At 40.3% G+C, this 24,644-nt stretch overlaps 1 pseudogene across 1 annotated transcript in view; it reads left to right on the forward strand.

Moving 5' to 3' along the window:
* The window catches only part of LOC111167023 (T-lymphocyte surface antigen Ly-9-like), a 38,587-nt pseudogene that overhangs the window by 7,439 nt on the left and 6,504 nt on the right, over window positions 1-24,644 (forward strand). Inside the window, exon 5 of the transcript XR_016393460.1 lies at window positions 1-24,644. This exon is cut by the window's right edge and continues 6,504 nt beyond it. The product of XR_016393460.1 is annotated as a T-lymphocyte surface antigen Ly-9-like (transcript).

Below are 24,644 nucleotides of genomic sequence, written 5' to 3' on the forward strand. Positions count from 1 at the left end.
ATATATCAAAAATACATCTATATGTGGAACGACTCCCAGAGAACCTCCATTGAAAGCTGGCAGAAGCCCTCAGACTTCCAAAAAGGCAAGAAAATCTCCATGTAACCAGGTAGGGCAAAGGAAAAAAGAAAAAAAAGAAAGAGACATAGGAATCGGGATATGACCTGCACCTTTGGGAGGGAGCTGTGAAGGAGGAAAAGTCTCCACTCACTAGGAAGTGCCCTCACTGGCGGGGATTGGTGGGGAGCTTCAGAGCCTCAGAAGAGAGCACAGCAACAGGTATGTGGAGGGCAAAGCAGAGAGACTCCTGCACAGAGGGTCAGTGCTGACCAGCACTCCCCAGCCTGAGACGCTTGTCTGCTCGCCCGCTGGGGTGGGTGGTGGCTGAATGCTGAGGCTCGGGCTTCGGAGGTCTGAGGTTGGCCGTGTGAAGACAGCCTGAGGGGGCTTAATGCACCACAGCTGAGGGAGTCTGGGAAGAAACCTGGGCCTGCCAGAGAGGCAAGAGACCACTGTTGGGGGGTGCGCAAGGAGAGGAGCAGGCCTGCCATAGGAGCTTCTATCTCTGTGCACTCACAGGTGGCAGGGCACAACCTACACAAGCTCTAGAGGCAGGAGTGAGCTGCGGCTGCTATCTTGGACCCCAGAGGCAGGTCTGCTGCTGCCCCTACCACCAAAGGTCCTGTGAGCAAGAGCAGGTCACTGCCCACACGTTTCCAGGAGCCTGTGCAGCCCACCACTGCCGAGGGCCCTGCAATCTGGGGCCAAATTCCCCAGGAGAGCTCACAGCACGCCTCAGGCTGTTGCAACTTCCTGCTGGTCCCTGCCGCCACAGGCAGTCCTCACACATCCCAGCTGTGACTGCCGTATCCCTCCCTCTCCCTGGCCTGAGTGAGCAAGTGAGCCCTAATCAGCCACTGCTTTCAGACCCTTCTTGCCTGGGCGGGGCACAGATGCCTGAGGGTGGCCCACAAGCAGAGGTGGCGCCAAAACCAAAGCTAAGCCCCAGGGGCAGTGCAACCAAAGAGGAAGGGAAATCTCTCTCTGCAGCCTCAGGAGCAGCCGATTAAATCCCTGCAATCTGCTTGGTAAACCTTGCATCTATAGAATATCTGAATAGACAAGTGTTCCCACAATTAAGGCTGTGGACTTTGTAGGTAACTGTGGACTTTGGAGGCAAGGACACACAGGAGTTGGGACAGTTCAGAGTCTGAGCTGGCCCCAAAGCGCCTACAGCTGGTCCAGAGAACTACCTAGAGATTTTGGAGGACTTCAGGTAGAGGCAGGGATTCACTGTGGCTCACTGAGGGGGCAAGGACACTGACAGCTGAAGCCTCAGGAAAATGTTATCATTTTTACAATTATTTTTGTTGTTGTTGTTGTTGGGTTTTTTCTGTCATTGTCCTTTTTCTTATTCTTTTATTTTTTACATATTTTTCTTTTATTTTTTATGCTTTTATTTTTAATATATTCTAATTTTTTCTATTTTTACTTTACTTTTTTGTTATATTGTGTTTTTCCTTGTTTTTGTTTTTTTTCTTCGTTTGGCTTTGATTTTATCTTTTTTAAACTATATTTTCTATTTTTACTTTACTTTTGTTTTGTGTTTTTTCCTTTTATTTTCTTATTTCTTTTATTTTGTTTTCATTTTTTTGATCATTTTGTGTTTGTTTTATGCTTTTTTGCCTTTTTTTTACTTTACTTTCTGCTTTTGATTTGTTTTTTGTCTTTGTTAGTTTCCTTTGTATTGTTTGTTTTCGTTTTCAGGTTCATTTACTGTTTGGTTGCTCTCTGCTTTTCAGTCATCTCTCTTTCCCTTTATTTTCTGTTTTTGTGTGTCTGTGTGTCTCTTTGTGTGTTTTTGTCTGTTTGGTTTTGCTTTTACCATTTGACTTGGGGTTTTGTTTGTCTGTTCGTTTTCTTTCTTTCTTCCTTTTTTTCCTTCCAAGCCACGTGGCTTGTGGGATCTTAGTTCTCTGGCCAGGCTTTGGGCCTGAACCTCTGAGGTACGACAGCCAAGTCCAGGACGCTGGACCACCAGAGAACCCCTGGTCCCAGGGAATATTAATTAGTGAGAGCTCTCCCAGAGGTCTCCATCTCAACACTAAAACCCGGCTCCACCCAAGGGGCAGCAAGCTCCAGTGCTGGATGCCCCACACCAAACAACTAGCAAGACAGGAGCACAATCCCACCCACTAGAAGTCAGGATGCCGAAAGCCATACTAAGCTCACAGACACCCCAAAACACACAACCTGATGTGGCCCTGTCCATCAGAGGGACAAGATCCAGCTCCACCCACCAGAACAGAGACACCAGTCCTCCCACCAGGAAGCCTATACAAGCCACCAGACCAGCCTCACCCACTGGAGGCAGACACCAGAAGAAAGAGGAACTACGACCCAGCAGCCTGCAGAAAGGAGACCCCAAACACAACAAGTTAAACAAAATGAGAAGACAGAGAAATATGTTGCAGACAAAGGAACATGGTAAAACCCCACAAGATCAAATAAATGAAGAGCAGATAGATAATCTACCTGAAAAAGTATTCAGAGTAATGGTAGTAAAGATGATCCAAAATATTGGAAATAGAATGGAGAAAATACAAAAAATGTTTAACAAGGACCTAGAAGAACTAAAGAACAAACAAACAGTGATGAACAACACAATAACTGAAATTAAAAATACTCTAGAAGGAATCAATAGCAGAATAACTGAGGCAGAAGAATGGATAAATGAGCTGGAAGATAGAATGGTAGAAATAATTGCCATGGAGCAGAGTAAAGATAAAACAATGAAAAGAATTGGGGACAGTCTCAGAGACCTCTGGGACAGCATTAAATGCACCGATATTCGAATTATAGGGGTCCCAGAAGAAGAAGAGAGAGAGAGAGAGGGTCTGAGAAAATATTTGAGGAGATTATAGTTGAAAACTTCCCTAGCATGGAAAAGGAAATAATCAAGTCCAGGAAGCGCAGAGAGTCACATACAGGATAAACTCAAGGAGAAATAGGCTGAGACACATATTAATCACACTAACAAAAATTAAATAAAAAGAAAAAATATTAAAACAGCAACAAATAACATACAAGGGAATCCCCGTAAAGTCATCAGCAGCTTTTTCAGCAGAAACTCTGCAGGCCAGAGGGGAGTGGCAGGATATATTTAAATTGATGAAAGGGAAAAACCTACAACCAAGATTACTCTACCCAGCAGCTCTCATTCAGATTTGACAGAGAAAACAAAAGCTTTACAGACAAGCAAAAACTAAGAGAATTCAGCACCACAAAACCAGTTCTACAACAAATGCTAAAGGAACTTCCCTAAGTTGGAAACACAAGAGAAGAAAAAGACCTACAAAAACAAACCCAAAACAATTTAGAAAATGGTAATAGGAACATACATATTGATAATTACCTTAAATATAAATGGATTAAATGCTCCAACCAAAAGACACAGACTGGCTGAATGGACAAAAAAACAAGACCCATATATATGCTGTCTACAAGAGGTCCACTTCAGACCTAGGGACACATACAGACTGAATGTGAGGGATTGGAAAATGATATTCCATGCAAAAAAAAAAAAGCTGAAGAAGCAATACTTATATCAGACAAAATAGACTTTAAAATAAAGACCGTTATAAGAGACAAGGAAGGACACTACATAATGATCAAGGGATCAATCCAAGAAGAAGATAAAACAGTTATAAATATAGATGCACCCAACATAGGAGCACCTCAAAACATAAGGCAAATGCTAACACCCATAAAAGGGGAAATCAACAGTAACACAATAATAGTGGGGAACTTTAATGCCCCCACTTACACCAATGGACAGATCATCCAGACAGAAAATAAATAAGGAAACACAAGCTTTAATTGACACAATAGACCAGATAGATTTAATTGATATTTAGAGGATATTCCATCCAAAAGCAACAGAATACATTTTCTTCTCAAGTGCTCATGAAACATTCTCCAGGATAGGTCATATCTTGGGTCATAAATCAAGCCTTGGTTAATTTATGAAAATTGAAATTGTATCAAGTATCTTTTCTGACTGCAACACTGTGAGACTAGATATCAATTACTGGAAAAAATGTGAAAAATTCAAACACATGGAGGCTAAACAATATGCTACTAAATAACCAAGAGATCACGGAAGAAATCAGAGGAAATCAAAAAATACCTAGAAACAAATGACAATGAAAACACAACGACCCAAAACGTATGAGATGCAGCAAAATCAGTTCTAAGAGGGAAGTTTATAGCAATACAATCCTACCTCAAGAAACAAGAAAAATCTCAAATAACCAACCTAACCTTACACCTAAAGCAATAAGAGAAAGAAGAGCAAACAAACCCCAAAGTTAGCAGAATGAAATAAATCATAAAGATCAGAGCAGAAATAAATGAAAAAGAAATGAAGGAAATGCTAGCAAAGATAGTAAAACTAAAAGCTGGTTCTTTGAGAAGATAAGAAAAATTGATAAACTTTTAGCCAGATTCATCAAGAAAAATAGGGAGAGGACTCAAATCAATAAAATTAGAAATGAAAAAGGAGAAGTTACCACTGACAGTGCAGAAATACAAAGAATCATAAGAGACTACTACACATAATTATATGTCAATAAAATGGACAACCTGGAAGAAATGGACAAATTCTTAGAAAGGTACAACCTTCCAAGACTGAACCAGGAGGAAATAGAAAATATGAACAGACCAATCATGAGTAATGAAATTGAAACTGTGATTAAAAATCTTCCAACAAATAAAAGTCCAGGACAAGATGGCTTCACAGGTGAATTCTATCAAACATTTAGAGAAGAGATAACACCCTTCCTTCTCAAACTCTTCCAAAAAATTGCAGAGAGGGGAGCACTCCCAAACTCATTCTACGAGTCCATCATCACCCTGATACCAAAACCAGACAAAGGTATCACAAAAAAAGAAAATTACAGGCCAATATCACTGATGAACATAGATGTAAATATCCTCAACAAAATACTAGCCTCTGAATCCAACAACACATTAAAAGGATCACACACAATGATCAAGCGGGATTTATTCCAGGAGTGCAAGGATTCTTCAGTATACGCAAATCAATCAATGTGATACACCATATTAACAAATTGAACAATAAAAACCATATGACCATCTCAATAGATGCAGAAAAACCTATCGACAAAATTCAGCAACAATTTATGATAAAACCCCTCCAGAAACTGGGCATAGAGGGAACCTATCTCAACATAATAAATAATAATATAGGCCATATATGACAAACCCACAGCAAACATCATTCTTAATGGTGAAAAACTGAAAGCATTTCTTCTAAGATCAGGAACAAGACAAGGATGTCCACTCTGGCCACTAGTATTCAACATAGTTTTGGCAGTCCTAGCCACAGCAATCAGAGAAGAAAAGAAATAAAATGAATCAAAATTGGAAAAGAAGTAAAACTGTCACACTTTGCAGATGACATGATACTATACATAGAAAATCCTAAAGACGCCACCAGAAAATTACTAATCAATGAATTTGATAAAGTTGCAGGATACAAAATTAATGAACAGAAATCTCTTGCATTCCTATACACTAACAATGAAAGATCAGAAAGAGAAATTAAGGAAACAATCCCATTCACCATTGCAACAAAAACAGTAAAATACCTAGAAATAAACTTACCTGAGGAGGTAAAAGACCTATACTCAGAAAACTATAAGATACTGCTGAAAGAAATCAGAAGACACAAACAGATGCAGAGATATACCATGTTCTTGGATTGGAAGAATCAATATTGTGAAAATGACTATACTACCCAAAGCAATCTACAGATTCAATGCAATCCCTATCAAATTACCAATGGTATTTTTCACAGAACTAGAACAAAAAAATCTTAAATTTTTTATGGAAACACAAAAGAACCCGAATAGGCAAAACAATCTTCAGAAAGAAAAATGGAGCTGGAGGAATCAGGCTCCTTGACTTGAGACTGTACTACAAAGCTACAGTAATCAAGACAGTATGGTACTGACACAAAAACAGAAGTATAGATCAATGGAACAGGATAGAAAGCCCAGAAGTAAACCCACACACCTATGGTCAACTAATCTATGACAAAGGAGGCAATAACATACAATGGAGAAAAGACAGTCTCTTCAATAAGTGGTGCTGGGAAAACTGGACAGCTACAGGTAAAAGAATGAAATTAGAACAATCCCTAACCCCATACACAAAAATAACTCAAAATGCAATAAATACCTAAATGTAAAACTGGACACTATCAAACTCTTGGAGGAAAACATAGGCAGAACACTCTTTGACATAAATCACAGCAAGACTTTTTTGACCCACCTCCTAGAATAATGAGAATAAAAACAAAAATAAATAAATGGAACTTAATGAAACTTAAAAGCTTTTGCACAGCAAAGGAAACTATAAACAAGAAGAAAAAACAACCCTCAGAATGGGAGAAAATATCTGGAAACAAATCAACTGACAAGGGATTAATCTCCAAAATATACAAACAGCTCATACAGCTCAATACCAAAAAAACAAACAACCCAATCAAGAAATGGGCTGAAGACCTAAAAGGACATTTCTCCAAAGAAAACATACAGTTGGCCACAGGCACTGGAAAAGATCACTAATTATTAGAGAAATGCAAATCAAAACTACAATGAGGTATCATCACCTCATACCAGTCAGAATGGCCATCATCAAAAAATCTACAAACAACAAATGCTGGAGAGGGTGTGGAGAAAAGGTACCCTCTTGCACTGTTGGTAGGAATGTAAATTCATACAGCCACTATGGAGAACAGTATGGAGGTTCCTTAATAAACTAAAAATAGAATTACCATATGACTCAGCAATCCCAGTACTGGGCATATATCCTGAGAAAACCATAATTCAAAAAGACACATGAACCCCAATGTTCACTGAAGCACTGTTTACAATAGCCAGGTCATGGAAGCAACCTAAATGCTCATCAACTGACTAATGGATAAAGAAGATATGGTATATATATGCAATGGAATATTACTCAGCCATAAAAAGGAACAAAACTGGGTCATTTGTAGGGACGTGGATGGACCTAGAGACTGTCATACAGAGCAAAGTAAGTCAGAAAGCGAAAAACAAATTTCGTATATTAATGCATATATATGGATTCTAGAAAAATCATACAGATGAACTTGCTTGCAAGGCAGAAATAGAGACACAGATGTTGAGAACAAACGTATGGACACCAAGGGGAGAAAGGGGGTTGGGATGAATTGGGAGATTGGGACTGACATATTTACACTACTATGTATAAAATAGATAACTAATGAGAACCTGCTGTATGGCACAGGGATCTCTACTCAGTGCTCTGTGGTGACCTAAATGGGAAGAAAATCCAAAAAAAGGTGATATATGTATACATATAGCTGAGTCACCTTGCTGTACAGCAGAAACTAACACAACATTGTAAAACAACTATAGCCCCCCACACATAAAAGGAATAGAATGGAAAATGGAGGAGTAGGAAGACCCTGAGCTCATCTCCTCCCACAGGCACAGCAAAATTATAACTGTTTACAGAGAGACTATTGATGAGGTTGTTTCCATGTCTTGGCTACTGTAAATAGTGCTGCTATGAACATTGGGGTGCATATATCTTTTCAAATTAGAATTTTATCTTTTCTGGATATATGCCCAGGAGTGGGATTACTGGATCATATGGCAACTCTAATTTTAGTGTTTTGAGGAACTTCCATATTGTTTTCCATAGTGGCTGCACCAATTTACATTCCCACCAATGGTGTAGGAGGGTTCCTTTTAGAGACTCCACTCTTAAAGTGGACACACAGGATCTTACATACTCTGGGACCCAGGGTGGATCAGACCTACCTGCTGACCTTGGAGAGCCTCCAGAGAAGCAGGAGGCCACTGGAACTCACCCTGGGGACATAGACACAGGTGGCAGCCATTTTGGGGAACTTGTTCTACTACCTGGGCACTGGTGCGGGCAAGTGCCATTTTGGAATCCTCCCTCTAGCTTATTAGTGCAGGGACCTGGCCCAGCCCACCAGCCTGTTGGCAACAGCACTGGGATGCCCCAGGTCAAGAAGCTAGCTGGGCAGGGACACAGCCCCACCTACCAGCAGGCCTGGTCCTAAAAACCCCCTGAGCCCATAGCCACTTCCACCAGAGGGCCTAAGACCCAGCCAGCCCCTCACACCAGTGGGCTGGCACTCTTCCTGGGACCAGCCTCACCCACCAGTGGGCAGGCATCAGCTCTAGGACCCCTTGGGCCCCAGCCCTGCCCACCAGTGGCCTGAAACACCAACTCTGGGAATCCCTAGGGCCCTGCTGGCAGAGACCTGGGACCCAGCTCTGCCCACAGTGAGCCTGCACTAGGCCCAGGACCGGGTTTCACCCACCAGTAGGCTGATACCAGCTCCAAGAGACCTTGGACAACTTAGCCAGCTGCCCCAGGATCCAGCTCCACTCACCAGCAGGCCAACATTAGATCTTGGACCCCTGGTTCTATAACTACACACTCCAGAACCCAGTTCTACCTAAGTGGGCCAAGACTAGCCCCTGGACCTCCTGGGGTCCTGCAGTGAGCAGCCTCATGATAAAACCTGCCCACCAGTGGCTGGCAGCCTCTGCATAGGACAGGACCTGGCAATCAACTGGGGGCCAGTCACGCCTACCAGATCATCCACCGTAGTCAGCCCACAGCAATAGAAGGACCCACACAGCCCAGATAGGGAACATCCCTAAAGCATATAGCTCCAGTGATCAGAAGGGAGTGTGTTGCTGGGACACATATGATGTCTCCTACAGAAGGTCACTTCTCCAAGGTCAAGAAATATAGCCAATCTATTGGATACATAGAAATAAAAACAAATTAGGCAAAATGAGGGGACAGAGAAATGTGTTCAAAATGAAGGAACAAGATAAAAACCCAGAAAAACTAAGTGAAGTGGAGATAGGCAATCTACCCAATAAAGAGTTCAAGGTAATGATCAGAAATATTATCATAGGGACTTCCCTGGTGGTGCAGTGGTTAAGAATCCACCTCCCAATGCAGGGGACATGAGTTCTATTCCTGGTTGGGGAACTAAGTTCCCACAGGCTACAGGGCAACTAAGCCTGTGCACCACAACTACTGAGCCTGCACTCTCTGGAGCCCACGCACCACAACTAGAGGGTCCACACACTGCAACTACTGAGCCCGTGTGCTCTGGAGCCTGTGTACCGCAACTAGAGAGGAGCCTCCGTGTTGCAATGGAGAGCTGATACACCACAGTGAAAGATCCCATGTGCCACAACTAAGATCCCATGTACCACAACTAAGACCCGATGCAGCCAAATAAACATTAAAAAAAAAAAAAGAAATATCATCATAGAACTCAGGAGAAGAATAGATGAACAGAGTGAGCAGTTAGAAGTTTTAACAAAGAGTTAGAAAATATGAAGAAGAACCAAACAGAGATGAAGAATACAATAACTGAAATGAAAAGTACACTAGATGGAATCAACAATAGGTTAGATGATACAGAGGAACGGATCAGAGATCTGGAAGACAGAGTAAGGGAAATCAGTATAGAGGAACAGAAAAAAAAGAATAAAGAATAAAAAGAAATGAGGGCAGTTTAAGAGATCTCTGGGACAATATCAAGCATACTAACATTCACATTATAGGGGTCTCAGAAGGAGAAGTGAGAAAGCAAGGGGCAGAGAACATTTTTGAAGTCATAATAGCTGAAAACCTCTCTAACATGAGAAAGGAAACAGACACACAGGTTCAGGAAGTCCCAAACAGAATCAACCCAAAGAGGAATACACCAAGATGCACTGTAATGAAAATGTCAAAAATTAAAGATAAAGAGAGAATATTAAAAGCAGCAAGGTCCCATTTGTTTATTTTTGCTTTTATTTCCATTTCTCTGGGAGGTGGGTCAAAAAGGATCTTGCTGTGATTTATGTCATAGAGTGTTCTGCCTACATTTTCCTCTAAGAGTTTGATAGTTTCTGGCCTTACATTTAGGTCTTTAATCCATTTTGAGCTTATTTTTGTGTATGGTGTTAGGGAGTGATCCAATCTCATACTTTTCCATGTACCTATCCAGTTTTCCCAGCACCACTTATTGAAGAGGCTGTCCTTTCTCCACTGTACATTCCTGCCTCCTTTATCAAAGATAAGGTGACCATATGTGCGTGGGTTTATCTCTGGGCTTTCTATCCTGTTCCATTGATCTATATTTCTGTTTTTGTGCCAGTACCATACTGTCTTGATTACTGTAGCTTTGTAGTATAGTCTGAAGTCAGGGAGCCTGATTCCTCCAGCTCTGTTTTTCGTTCTCAAGATTGCTTTTGCTATTCGGGGTCTTTTGTGTTTCCATACAAATTGTGAAATTTTTTGTTCTAGTTCTGTGAAAAATGTCAGTGGTAGTTTGATAGGGATTGTATTGAATCTGTAGATTGCTTTGGGTAGTAGAGTCATTTTCACAATGTTGATTCTTCCAATCTGAGAACATGGTCTATCTCTCCATCTATTTGTAGCATCTTTTGCACAGCAAAGGAAACCATAAACAAGACCAAAACAACCCTCAGAATGGGAGAAAATATTTGCAAATTAAGCAACTGACAAAGGATTAATCTCCAAAATTTACAAGCAGCTCATGCAGCTCAATAACAAAAAAACTAACAACCCTATCCAAAAATGGGCAGAAGACCTAAATAGACATTTCTCCAAAGAAGATATACAGACTGCCAACAAACACATGAAAGAATGCTAAACATCATTAATCATTAGAGAAATGCAAATCAAAACTACAATGAGATAGCATCTCACACCAGTCAGAATGGCCATCATCAAAAACTCTAGAAACAATAAATGCTGGAGAGGGTGTGGAGAAAAGGGAACACTCTTGCACTGCTGGTGGGAATGTGAATTGGTACAGCCACTATGGAGAACAGTATGGAGGTTCCTTAAAAAACTACAAATAGAACTACCATATGACCCAGCAATCCCACTACTGGCATATACCCTGAGAAAACCATAATTCAAAAAGAGTCATGTACCAAAATGTTCATTGCAGCTCTATTTACAATAGCCCGGAGATGGAAGCAATCTAAGTGCCCATCATCGGATGAATGGATAAAGAAGATGTGGCACATATATACAATGGAATATTACTCAGCCATAAAAAGAAAGGAAATTGAGCTATTTGTTTGTTTTTGTCTTTTTGCGGTACGCAGGCCTCTCACTGTTGCGGCCTCTCCCGTTGCGGAGCACAGGCTCCGGATGCGCAGGCTCAGCGGCCATGACTAACGGGCCCAGCTGCTCCGCGGCATGTGGGATCCTCCCGGACCAGGGCACGAACCCGCGTCCCCTGCATCAGCAGGCGGACTCTCAACCACTGCGCCACCAGGGAAGCCCCGAAATTGAGCTATTTGTAATAAGGTGGATGGGCCTAGAGTCTGTCATACAGAGTGAAATAAGTCAGAAAGAGAAAGACAAATACCCTATGCTAACACATATATATGGAATTTAAGGGGAAAAAAATGTCATGAAGAACCTAGGGGTAAGACAGGAACAAAGACAGAGACCTACTAGAGAATAGACTTGAGGATATGGGGAGGAGGAAGGGTAAGCTGTGACAAAGCGAGAGAGTGGCATGGACATATACACACTGCCAAATGTGGAGTGGGTGGCTAGTGGGGAGCAGCTGCGTAGTGCAGGGATATGGGCTCGGTGCTTTGTGACCACCTGGAGAGGTGGGATAGGGAGGGTGGGAGGGAGGGAGACGCAAGAGGGAAGAGATATGGGAACATATGTATATGTATAGCTGATTCACTTTGTTATAAAGCAGAAACTAGCACACAATTGTAGGGCAGTTATACTCCAATAAAGATGTAAAAAAAAAAAAAAGCAGCAAGGAAAAGCAACAATTACATTCATGGAAACTCCCATATATCACCTGATTTTTCAGCAGAAACACTGTAGGCCAAAAGGGAGTGGCCCAATATATTTAAAGTGATGAAAGGGAAAAACCTACAACCAAGAATACTCTACCCAGCAAGGCTTTCAATCAGTTTTTTTTGCCGTACGCGGGCCTCTCACTGTTGTGGCCTCTCCCGCTGCGGAGCACAGGCTCCGGACGCACAGGCCCAGCGGCCATGGCGCACGGGCCCAGCCGCTCGGCGGCATGTGGGATCCTCCCGGACCGGGGCACGAACCCGTGTCCCCTGCATTGGCAGGCGGACTCTCAACCACAGCGCCACCAGGGAAGCCCCTTTCAATCAGTTTTAATGGAGAAATCAAAAGTGTTACAGACAAGCAAAAGCTAAAAGAGTTCACACCACACCAGCTTTATAAGAAATGTTAAAGGGACTTCACTAAGTGAAAAAGAAAGGCCACAACTAGAAACATGAAACTTATGAAAGGATAAATCTCATTAGTAAAGGCAAATATACAGTAAAGGTAGCAGATCAGCCATGTATAAAGTGAGTAGGAAAGGTAAAAGACAAAAGTAGTAGAATCATCTCTATCTGCAATAAATAGTTAAGGGATACACAAAACAAAAAGATGTAAAATATGATGTCAAAAACAGTAAACATGAGGAGGGGATAAAAATTCAGGGTTGTTAAAATGTATTTGAACTTAAGAGATCAACAACTTAAAACAATCACAGATAGATAAATAGTTATGTACAGTGTGGAGAATATAGTTAATAACTATGTATCTTTGAATGGTGACATATTGTAACTAGACCTATCCTGGTGATTATTTTGAAATGTAAAGAAATACCAAATCACTATGCTGTGTAATAGGAACTAACATAGTGTTGTAGGTCAATTATACCTCAAAAACAAACAAACAAACTTATAGAAAAAGAGAGCAGATTTGTGGTTACCCGAGACAGTGAGGTGGGGGGAGGGAGAATTGGATGAATTGGTGGTCAAAAAGTACAAATTTCCAGTTATAAGATAAATAAATACTAGGGATGTAATATATAGCATGATAAATATAATTAACACTGCTGTATGTTGTATGTAAAAGTTGTTAAGACAGTAAATCCTAAGAGTTTTCATCCCTAGGAAAAAAGTTTTTTTCTAATTCTTTACAAATTAGAAAAAAATTTCTAGCTCTTTAGAAATAGAAAATTTTATATTTTTCTATAAAATAAAATTCTATAAAATAGAATTTTATATCTATATGAGATGATGGATGTTCCCTAAACTTATTGTGGTAATCATCTCATGATGTGTGTAAGTCAAATCATTATGGTGTATACCTTAAACTTATACAGTGCTTATGTCAATTATATCTCAAAACTGGAAGAAAAAAATAAAATAAAACCTAAAAAAAAAAAAAAAGGAATAGAATGCCAAATAAGAAAAACTGAAAAAATCAGAAAATAAGGAAACGCTCTAGAAAATAAAAATATATGATAACAGAAATAAATAAAAAACAATGGAATTTTTGGAAAATTAAGTTGAGGAACTCAGAAAGCAGAGCAAAAGGCAAAGAGATAAAAATAAAAGAGAAAAGATAAGACAAGAAAAGGTAAGTTAAAGGATCAGCCCAGCAACCCCAACATCTGAATAATACAAGTTCCAGAAAGAGAGAGTCAAGAAAACAGAGAGAAGAAATTTAAGAAAGAAATAATACAATTTTTTCCCCCTTAGAGCTAAAGAACATATGTTTTTCAATTGTGTTAAAAAAACCAAAATCCAACTGAGTAAATTTGAAGATCTAATTGTCTTTATTCAATGATTCATGAATAGATCGGCATACCATCTAGTAAATAGAAGGGTGCTCTGAGGAGCTGTACAAAACGGAGGGTTTTTATAGGAGTGTTGGGCAAAGAATTTATTGTTTGTAGATTTATTGTTTGTAGATTTTCTAATGATAGCCATTCTAACAGGTGTGAGGTGATACCTCATTGTAGTTTTGATTTGCATTTCTCTAATGATTAGTGACGTTGAGCAACTTTTCATGTGCTTCTTGCCCATCTGTACATCTTCTTTGGAGAAATGTCTATTTAGGTCTTGTGCCCAATTTTGGATTGGGTTTTTTGTTTTTTTAATATTGAGCTGCATGAGCTGTTTATATATTTCAGAGATTAATCCTTTGTCCATTGATTCATTTGCAAATATTTTCTCCCCTTCTGAGGGCTGCCTTTACGTCTTGTTTGTAGTTTCCTTTGCTTTGCGAAAGCTTTTGTTTCATTAGATCCTGGTTGTTTATTTTAGTTTTTATTTCCATTACTTTAGGAGGTGTATCAAAAAAGATCTTGCTGTGATTTATGTCAAAGAGTTCTTCCTATGTTTTCCTCTAAGAGTTTTACAGTGTCCAGTCTTACATTTAGGTCTTTAATCCATTTTGAGTTCATTTTTGTGTATGGTGTTTGGGAGTGCTCTAATTTCATTCTTTTACATGTAGCTGTCCAGTTTTCCCAGCACCACTTATTGAAGAGACTGTCTTTTCTCCATTGTATATCCTTGCATCCTTTGTCATAGATTAGTTGACCATAGGTACATGGGTTTATCTCTGGGATTTCTATCCTGTTCCATTGATCTATATTTCTGTTTTTGTGCCAGTACCATACTGTCTTGATTACTGTAGCTTTGTAGTACAGTCTCAAGTCAAGGAGCCTGATTCCTCCAGCTCCATTTTTCTTTCTGAAGATTGTTTTGCCTATTCGGGTTCTTTTGTGTTTCCATAAAAATTTAAAGATTTTTTTGTTCTAATTCTAATTTTGTGAAAAATGCCATTGGTAATTTGATAAGGATTGCATTGAATCTGTAGATTGCTTTGGGTAGTATAGTCATTTTCACAATATTGATTCTTCCAATCCAAGAACATGGTATATCTCTGCATCTGTTTGTGTCATCTGATTTCTTTCATCAGTATCTTATAGTTTTCTGAATACAGGCCTTTTACCTCCTTAGGTAGGTTTATTCCTAGGTATTTTACTGTTTTTGTTGCAATGGTGAATGGGATTGTTTCCTTAATTTCTCTTTCTGATCTTTCATTGTTAGTGTATAGGAATGCAAGAGATTTCTGTTCATTAATTTTGTATCCTGCTACTTTACCAAATTCATTGATTATCTCTAGTAATTTTCTGGTGGCATCTTAAGGGTTCTCTATGTATAGTATCATGTCATCTGCAAACAGTGATAGTTTTACTTCTTCTTTTCCAATTTGTATTCCTTTTATTTCTTTTTCTTCTCTCATTGCCATGGCTAGGACTTCCAAAACTATGTTGAATAATAGTAGTGAGAGTGGACATCCTTGTCTTGTCCCTAATCTTAGACGAAACACTTTCAGTTTTTCACATTGAGAATGATGTTTGCTGTGAGTTTGTCATATATGGCCTTTATTAAGTTGAGATAGGTTCCCTCTATGCCCACTTTCTGGAGAGTTTTTAACATAAATTGGTGTTGAATTTTGTCAAAAGTTTTTCTGCATCTATTGAGATGATCATATGGTTTTTATTCTTGTTTGTTAATATGGTGTATCACATTGATTGATTTGCATATATTGAAGCATCCTTGCATCTCTGGGATAAATCCCACTTGATCATGGTGTATGACCCTTTTAATGTGTTGTTGGATCCTGTTTGCTAGTATTTTGTTGAGGATTTTTGCATCTATATTCATCAGTGATAATGGTCTGTAATTTTCTTTTTTTGTAGTATCTTTGTCTGGTTTTGGTATCAGCGTGGTGGTGGCCTCATAGAAGGAGTTTGGGAGTGTTCCTTCCTCTGTATTTTTTTGTAAGAGTTTGAGAAGGATGGGTGTTAGCTCTTCTCTAAATGTTTGATAGAATTCACCTGTGAAGCCTTCTGGTCCTGGACTTTTATTTGTTGGAAGGTTTTTAATCACAGTTTCAATTTCATTACTCATGATTGGTCTGTTCATATTTTCTATTTCTTCCTGGTTCAGTCTCGGGAGGTTATACCTTTCTAAGAATTTGTCCATTTCTTCCAGGTTTCCATTTTATTGGCATAGAGTTGCTTTAGTAGTCTCTTATGATGCTTTGTATTTCTGTGGTGTCCGTTGTAACTTCTCCTTTTTCATTTCTAAATTTATTGATTTGAGTCCTCTCCCTCTTTTTCTGATGAGTATGACTAAAGGTTTATCAATTTTCTTTATCTTCTCAAAGAACCATCTTTTAGTTTTACAAATCTTTGCTATTGTTTTCTTTGTTTCTATTTCATTTATTTCTGTTCTGATCTTTATGATTTCTCTCCTTCTACTAACGTTGTGTTTTGTTTGTTCTTCTTTCTCTTGTTCCTTTAGGTGTAAAGTTAGATTGTTTATTTGAGATTTTTCTTGTTTCTTGAGGTAGGCTTATATTGCTATAAACTTCCCTCTTAGAACTGCTTTTGCTGCATCCTATAGGTTTTGGATTGTCCTGTTTTCATTGTCATTTGTCTCTAGGTATTTTTTGATTTCCTCTTTGATTTCTTCAATAATCTCTTGGTTATTTAGTAATGCATTGTTTAGCCTCCATGTGTTCTGTGTTTTTCACAGGTTTTTTTCCCTGTAATTGATTTCTAATCTCATAACCTTGTGGTCGGAAAAGATGCTTGACATAATTTCAATTTTCTTAAATTTACTGAGGCTTGATTTGTGACCCAAGATGTGATCTATCCTGGAGAATGTTCTGTGTGTACTTGAGAAGAAAGTGTAATCTCATGCTTTTGTATGGACTGTCCTATAAATATCAATTAAATCTATCTGGTCTATTGTGTCATTTAAAGCTTGTATTTCCTTATTAATTTTCTGTCTGGATGATCTGTCCATTGGTGTAATTGAGGTGTTGAAGTCCACCACTATTACTGTGTTACTGTCAATTTCCTTTTTTATAGCTGTTAGCAGTGGCCTTATGTATTGAGGTGCTCCTATGTTGGGTGCATATATATTTATAATGTTATAGCTTCTTCTTGGATTGATCCCTTGATCATTATGTAGTGTCCTTCCTTGTCTCTTGTAATATTCTTTATTTTAAAGTCTATTTTATCTGATATTAGTACTGCTACTCCAGCTTTCTTTTGATATTCATTTTCATGGAATATCTTTTTCCATCCCCTCACTTTCAGTCTGTATGTGTCCCTAGGTCTGAATTGGGTCTCTTGTAGACAGCGTATATATGGGTCTTGTTTCTGTATCCATTCAGCCAGCCTGTATCTTTTGGTTGGAGCATTTAATCCATTTACGTTTAAGGTAATTATCGATATGTATGTATTACCATTTTCTTAATTGTTATGGGTTTCTTGTTTAGGTCCTTTTCTTCTCTTGTGTTTCCCACTTAGAGAAGTTCCTTTAGCATTTGTTGTAGAGCTGGTTTGGTGGTGCTGAATTCTCTCAGCTGTTGCTTGTCTGTAAAGCTTTTGATTTCTCCATTGAATCTGAATGAGATCCTTGCTGGGTAGAGTAATCTTGGTTGTAGGTTCTTCCCTTTCATCACTTTTAATATATTGTGCCACTCCCTTCTGGCTTGTAGAATTTCTGCTGAGAAATCAGCTGTTAACCTTATGGGAGTTCCCTTGTATGTTATTTGTCATTTTTCCCTTGTTGCTTTCAATAATTTTTCTTTGTCTTTAATTTTTGTCAATTTGATTACTATGTGTCTAGGGGTGTTTCTCCATGGGTTTTTCCTGCCTGGGACTCTCTGTGCTTCCTGGTCTTGGGTGGCTATTTCCTTTCCCATGTTAGGGAAGTTTTCGACTATAATCTCTTCAACTATTTTCTTGGGTCCTTTCTCTCTCTCTTCTCCTTCTGGGACCCCTATAATGTGAATGTTTTTGTGTTTAATGTTGTCCCAGAGGTCTCTTAGGCTGTCTTCATTTCTTTTCACTCTTTTTTCTTTATTCTTTTCCATGGCAGTGAATTCTACCTTTCTGTCTTCCAGGTCACTTATCTGTTCTTCTGCCTCAGTTATTTTGCTATTGATTCTTTCTAGTGTATTTTTCATTTCAGTTATTGTATTGTTCATCTCCGTTTGTTTGTTCTTTTTCTTTTTTGTGGTACATGGGCCTCTCACTGCTGTGGCCTCTCCTGTTGCAGAGTACAGGCTCTGGACGTGCAGGCTCAGTGGCCATGGCTCATGGGCCCAGCTGCTCCGTGGCATGTGAGATCTTCCTGGACGGGGGCATGAACCTCTGTCCCCTACATTGGCAGGCAGACTCTCAACCACTGCACCACCAGGGAAGCCCCGTTTGTTTGTTCTTTAATTCTTCTAGCTGTTTGTTCTTTAATTCTTCTAGGTGTTTGTTAAACATTTCTTGCATCTTTTTGATCTTTGCCTCCAGCCTTTTTCCAAGGTTCTGGATCATCTTCACTATCATTATTCTGAATTCTTTTTCTGGAAGTTTGCCTACCTCCACTTCGTTTAGTTGTTTTTCTGGGGTTTTATCTTGTTCCTTCATCTGGTACAAAGTCCTCTGCCTTTTCATTTTGTCTGTCTTTCTGTGAATGTGGTTTTCCTTCCACAGGCTGCAGAATTGTAGTTCTTCTTGATTCTGCTGTCTGTCCTCTGGTCAATGAGGCTATCTAAGAGGTTTGAGAAAGCTTCCTGATGGGAGGGACTGGTGGTGGGTAGAGCTGGCTGTTGCTCTGGTGGGCAGAGCTCAGTAAAACTTTAATCCACTTTTGTGCTGATGGGTGGGGCTAGGTTACCTCCCTGTTGGTTGTTTGGCCTGAGGTGACCCAACAATAGAGCCTACCTTGGCTCTTTGGTGGGGCTAATGGCAGACTCTGGGAGGTCTCATGCCAAGGAGTACTTTCCAGAAGTTCTGTGGCCAGTGTCCTTGTCCCCACGGTGAGCCACAGCCACCCCCAACCTCTGCAAGACACCCTCCAACACTAGCAGGTAGGTCTGGTTCAGTCTCCTATGAGGTCACTGCTCCTCTCCCTGAGTCCCAATGCAGACACTACTTTGTGTGTGCCCTCCAACAGTGGAGTCTCTGTTTCCTCCTGTCCTGTCAAAGTCCTGCAATCATGTCCCACTATCCTTTAAAGTCTGATTCTCTAGGAATTCTTCCTCCCGTTTCCAGACCCCCAGGGGAAGCCTGATGTGGGGCTCAGAACCTTCACTCCAGTGGGTGGAATTCTGTGGTATAAGTGATCTCTAGTTTGTGAGTCACCCACCCAGCCATTATGGGATTTGATTTTATTGTGATTACGCCCCTCCTACCACCTCACTGTGGTTTCTCCTTTGTTTTTGGATGTGGGGTATCTTTTTTGGTGAGTGCCAGTGTCTTCTTGTTGATGATTGTTCAGCAGTTAGTTGTGATTACAGTGCTCTCACAAGAGGAAGTGAGTGCACGTCCTTCTACTCTGCCATCTTGAACCAATGTCCTTTTTTTTTTTTTAATGCATATAGTAACTTATTGTTTACAGATGAAGAATCTGAATTAGGCACAGAGCAGTTAGAAAAGTTGTTCAAAGCTTCAGGACCAAGGAAAAGAGTACCATGATGGAATTCCAGTTTCACATCATTTCATCCTGGGATATGTTGGGAGTAGCAGTGACTTCTTTGTAATGATACAACCAGCTGACAACAGGTGCATGTGAACTGCTAACTTGGCACACCACTTTGGCATTCTCTTCTGTTTGAACTTTTGAGGAGATACCACCTCTCTGAAAGTGAGTTTTTGGTAAATTTCCAAAACAACAGTAGCTTCCTGTATCTGTACTTTGGTATCTGTTGCTCGACAAGATATATCTGTGCATCTTCTATATTTGCAATGTAGATGGCTAATCATGACCTAATACCTTCCTTCTGCACCACTACCCTCTGTGTTGAAATTATCTTCTCTCCTTGAGGAATTATACGAATCTGTACTCTCAGGTTCACCAATTGCTGTATGTGTGAAAAATTTAGATTCACCCACACTGAGTTCTACTTTGATAAGTGGAATTGTCACTTGAAGAACAGGTTTTTTCTTTTCCTTTGTGCTTAGTCCAGTTTCACTTGCTCAGAGGGTGCTGCATGCAGAGGTCTTGCACCCAGAACTTCAGACCAGGGTTCCTCGTTTTCTCTCTGTTTTTGTTTGTCATCTGTGAAATGCAGAGTTCTCATTGAGTGATCCTTACAGTCTCTTCCAGCTCCATAATTCTGTGTGTAAGGTTTAAATAGGAGAAGTTTGGCTTTGATCTAGGCTCTGGGGACAGAACAGAGAAGTCTTCAGACAAGAATTCCGCACCCTTATGAAGCTGACGTTCTGGTGGGGACTTCCAGAGCCCTGTGGCTGCCACAGTGATATGGAAGGTGTGAGGAATGGAGGGTGTGGGATGAACAGGGCCTCAAAACACTGCTTGACCAGTAGGCACTTGACCAGAAAACAAGTAATGCAGAAAACAGCAAGGGGTTTGCTGGAGAGTGTTAGGTACATCACTTGATCTGTGAGCACTGGTCTGCCACCTCTTATGACATGCTTCAATATTTTAATTATTTGATTAACAGCTATTCCCAGGTCTTCAATTATTCTTTATACTTAAAGGTAGAGGTTCAGTTCCAAATGGAATGTGCATGATCAGGCAGTGACCTACTTAATACTAGGTAACTTTTGTTGAATGATTATTGTGTAATAAATGCTCTGCTAAACCATTTTCATGTATGATTACCTTTAACCTTTAATCTCACTACACACCTATGAGGTAGAAACTATTATCTATATTTTCTAGATAAGGAAACTGAGATTCAGAGAAGCTAAGCTCCTTGCTCGTGGTTATAAGATCAAGAGGAGATATATAATACTCAGAGCTGTTCTCTCTCTCTCTTTCTCTCATCCCAGTTTTCAGGGTGGCAAAAGTAATTCAGATTAGTGATTAACCACCTTTGGGAACATGGACTTTTCCTTTCCTTTCTCATTTTTTAATTAAGAATCCTTTATTTTTGTTCCCTGGTGCTCTAAGCCAGTTTACCCCTTGGTTTTTGTTCTGCCTAGTATCAACCAAAAAATAATGCAGGAGCCTGCAAATAAGAAAAGAGTTTAAGGGACTTCCCTGGTGGTCCAGTCGTTAAGACTACATTTCCACTGCGGGGCATGCCACGCAGCACAGCCAAAAAAAGAAAAGAAAAAACAAAGAGTTTATTTAGGGTCTTAAGAATTGCAGTTCAGGAGACATAGATTTGGTTAACCCCAAGAGAGTGTAAGAGTGTTCCAGGGAAGAGAAAGAGTCAGGGACTTATAAAGACAAAAAGCCACAAGGTTCTTAAAAGTTGCCTGGTGAAAATTATGGTTGACTCTGAAGGTATTTTAGGGTAGGGGCCAGATAATGTTATCTTCTAAGGAGTGACATGGCTGGTGCCAGAAGGACAAAAATTGATCTTTATGGTTGAGTAGATATTTCTGCCATTGGTGAGGTCTGGTTAACATATAACACATAATGCCGCTGCACAATACACACTAGGGGTGGGGGTGGGAGGAGGCCAAAAGGCAGAGAAAAAGTTTTATGTTTAATTTTTTCTTGTCTTACCTTAAAATGTGAATTTTTATTTCATCACTGGTTTATTATAAAAGATACATTTCGGGAACAAAGTAATTGAAGAGATGAACAGAGCAAAGTTATGTGGGAAGGAGTGTGAAGCTTCCATGTCCTCTCCAGGCTCACCACTCTCCCAGAACCTCCATGTGTTCACCAACCTGGAAGCTCTCTACCCCCTTGGCTGGGGATTTTTTTTGGAGGCTTCATTATGTAGGCATGATTGATTAAATCATTGAACACTGGTGACAGAACTCTATCTCCAGCCCCTCTCCCATCCCTGGAGATTGGAGGTGGGCGAGTAGAGGAGTCGGGGGAAGATGGGGCTGAAATTCCAACCCTCTAATCACATGCTTCGTTTCCCTGGCAACCAGCCAACAGCCTGAGGCTATTCAGGAACCTCTTGCCGTCAGTCATCTCATTACACAAAAAAATCACTTCGCTTTGAAGATTTCAAGGGTTTTTGGCACTCTGTGCAAAGAAAGTTTAAGACCAACATATATTTTTTATTATATCACAATATCACAGCCTCTTTCATTAGAATGTTAAGTACCATGATGGCAGAGAACTTTGTTTTGGGCTAACTGCTATATTCTGTGTTCAGCACAGTGCCTGGCACTGAGTGGTGCTCATTAAGCCCTGCTGAATGAGTAAATAATGAAGGCATGCATGAACAAATGAATACCTGCCTAAAATGGTAGACTGCTTTTCTGTATTTCTGTATTTGAGAACCCGGTATTTACAGCTCACAGGCCCCAAACCACACAGCACTGGGGGCTGCAAGTGTTGGACCTTGACGTGAAGTGTGACTTTTCACCTAACCAGCTGGTGGTTTCCTTTGCCTGCTGGGTGAGCTACTGAGGTGAGGTCTCCTTCTGCATCTGGCCTTGGGAAAGAACTTGAGTGTCCAGACTCCAGATCTATTCGTATCCCTGGGCCCAACTTCATCACTGGTGGGAAAAAAAAAGAGGAAGGGGGAGAGTAATTCTAACTGTTTTACCATCTAAACTGGCTCAGAGGAGAGAGGGGGTGGGGGAACGGATGCATTTGAAAGCTGGCAGTTACAATTCTCCCCCTCTTAATCTTCACCCCTTTTGAAGCTCCTCCAACCTCAAGCCGGCCTCTCTGTAACATTTTCCTCTGATCATCGTGGAGGGGCTTCCGCACCTCTCCCCACCCATCCTCAGTCAGAGGAGGCACTTTCCAACCTCCTCCACCTCACCCCCAGCATGTGGGTCTCAGACTTTCCCTTGCCCCTCATAGTGGGCAACACCTTTGTTTTTCTTCATGGAATGTTTTTAAAAATTTCTTTCACTCTTGGACTTTCCTGGTGGTGCAGTTGTTAAGAATCTGCCTGCCAATGCAGGGGACACAGGTCCGAGCCCTGGTCCTGGAAGATTCCACAAGCCGTGGAACAACTGAGCCTGTGCACCACAACTATTGAGCCTGCTCTCTAGAGCCCGCGAGTCACAACTACTGAGCCCGTGTGCCACAACTACTGAAGCCCGTACACCCTAGAGCCTGTGCTCCACAACAAGAGAAGCCACCGCAAAGAGAAGCCCGCACACCACAATGACGAGTAGCACCGGCTCGCCGCGACTAAAGAAAACCCGTGTGCAGCAACAAAGACCCAACACAGCCAAAAATAAATAAATAAATAAATGAAACAAAATTCTTCCACTCCATTATGTAATATGTGCTTTCTCATTAAAGAACATTTGACAAATGAAGACAAGTAGAAGAAAACCATGCCACCTATCACCCACCCCCCAAAAAACCAGTGTTAATACTTTGATGTTTTTCTCTTCTGATGAAATAAATTCATATTTTATGGCAAGACAGAAGAAAAATTTAAACATAAAATTTTTCTTTGCCATTTTGGCCTCCTTCCTCCCCGTTACTGTGTATTGTGCATCTACAATAACCAGACCTCCTTAGGAGGTAACATTCCTTTTTAATCTCATAAAGGGTCATAACTCCTTAGGAGATAACCTTCCTTCTTAATCTTGTAAGGGGTCGTGACCCATGACTCACTACTTGCTTTGTACGCATAGAGCTGGATTGTGTAAACTGTCAATAATCCATCATTTGACTATAGCCCGTTTGTCTGAAAACCATATATAACTGTGCTTTGGCCTCTAAGGGGCTGAACAGTCCTCAGAACTTTCTGAAAGACTGTCTCCCAGGTAATAATCCTCAGGTTGGCTCAAAGAAAATTTTCCATTTCTTCCTTAGATCAACTATTGATTAATTTTTTCACGACAATTTTTTGCATAGGCGTTTTTAAAAAGCAGCTTTAATTATACAGCATATTAAAATTTACATTCTACTTTTTTCACTTGTGATGTTGTAGGGGAGGAAAAACAATCTTCCACCCTCTACCTTTCTAGGTTCTATGACTGAGACCTTCCCCTTAATCAAAGATTAACAAGAGAATATTCCACCCCAAAATGTGCCACTTTGGCAGGTAGATTATTTTGAGCTGAAGGCAATCAAGACGGAACCAACTCAGAAAAAGCTTTTTACCATCCCTTAAACTGACTAAAAGTATTTAGAAATGGGGTCTGTGCCAGAAAGAGAGCTACTACCAGAGACAACTTTTTCATGAGTCACTTATCTGCATGGCAGGGCAAACATCTGTTAACCAAACATTTGCTCTTCTCATCTTCCTGTGAGTTGTCTTCTACCCCTCTGAAGTCCCAGACCCCCATTTCTTTCATTAGCTCAGGATGGTATATAGGTTTTAGTTGTCTGACTGCCTTTGAGTCTCATATTCTTATGGGTCCCTTGTATGTATAAAATTGAATTTGTTTTTCTCCTGTTACTCTGTCTTCCATCAATCTAATTATTATACCAGCCAACGAACTTAGATGGTAAAAAAGGGAAATTTTTTCTCCCCTACAATAGATACTTCTCTTTTAAGGGCTGAGTCTCCACTTTAATGCTTCTGTTACCTTATTCTGAGTTGACTTTTGGGAAGTTAACCATTTTTTATGTACTGTCTTCTTCCCTAAGCATCATGTACCATATGTGAATCTCCAACTACAGGCCAAGCACTTGTTTCATATAATCCTCACATTGCAAGCCCTATAAGGGTTTTAGAGATAAGAAACTAGAAGCTCATGAAACCCAAGTTTTGGT

This window comes from Delphinapterus leucas, chromosome 1 (genome assembly GCF_059928025.1).
Source record: "Delphinapterus leucas isolate spDelLeu-1000000601 "Yukka" chromosome 1, BTC_Dleu_Yukka2, whole genome shotgun sequence".
NCBI classification, from domain to species: Eukaryota; Metazoa; Chordata; class Mammalia; order Artiodactyla; family Monodontidae; genus Delphinapterus; species Delphinapterus leucas.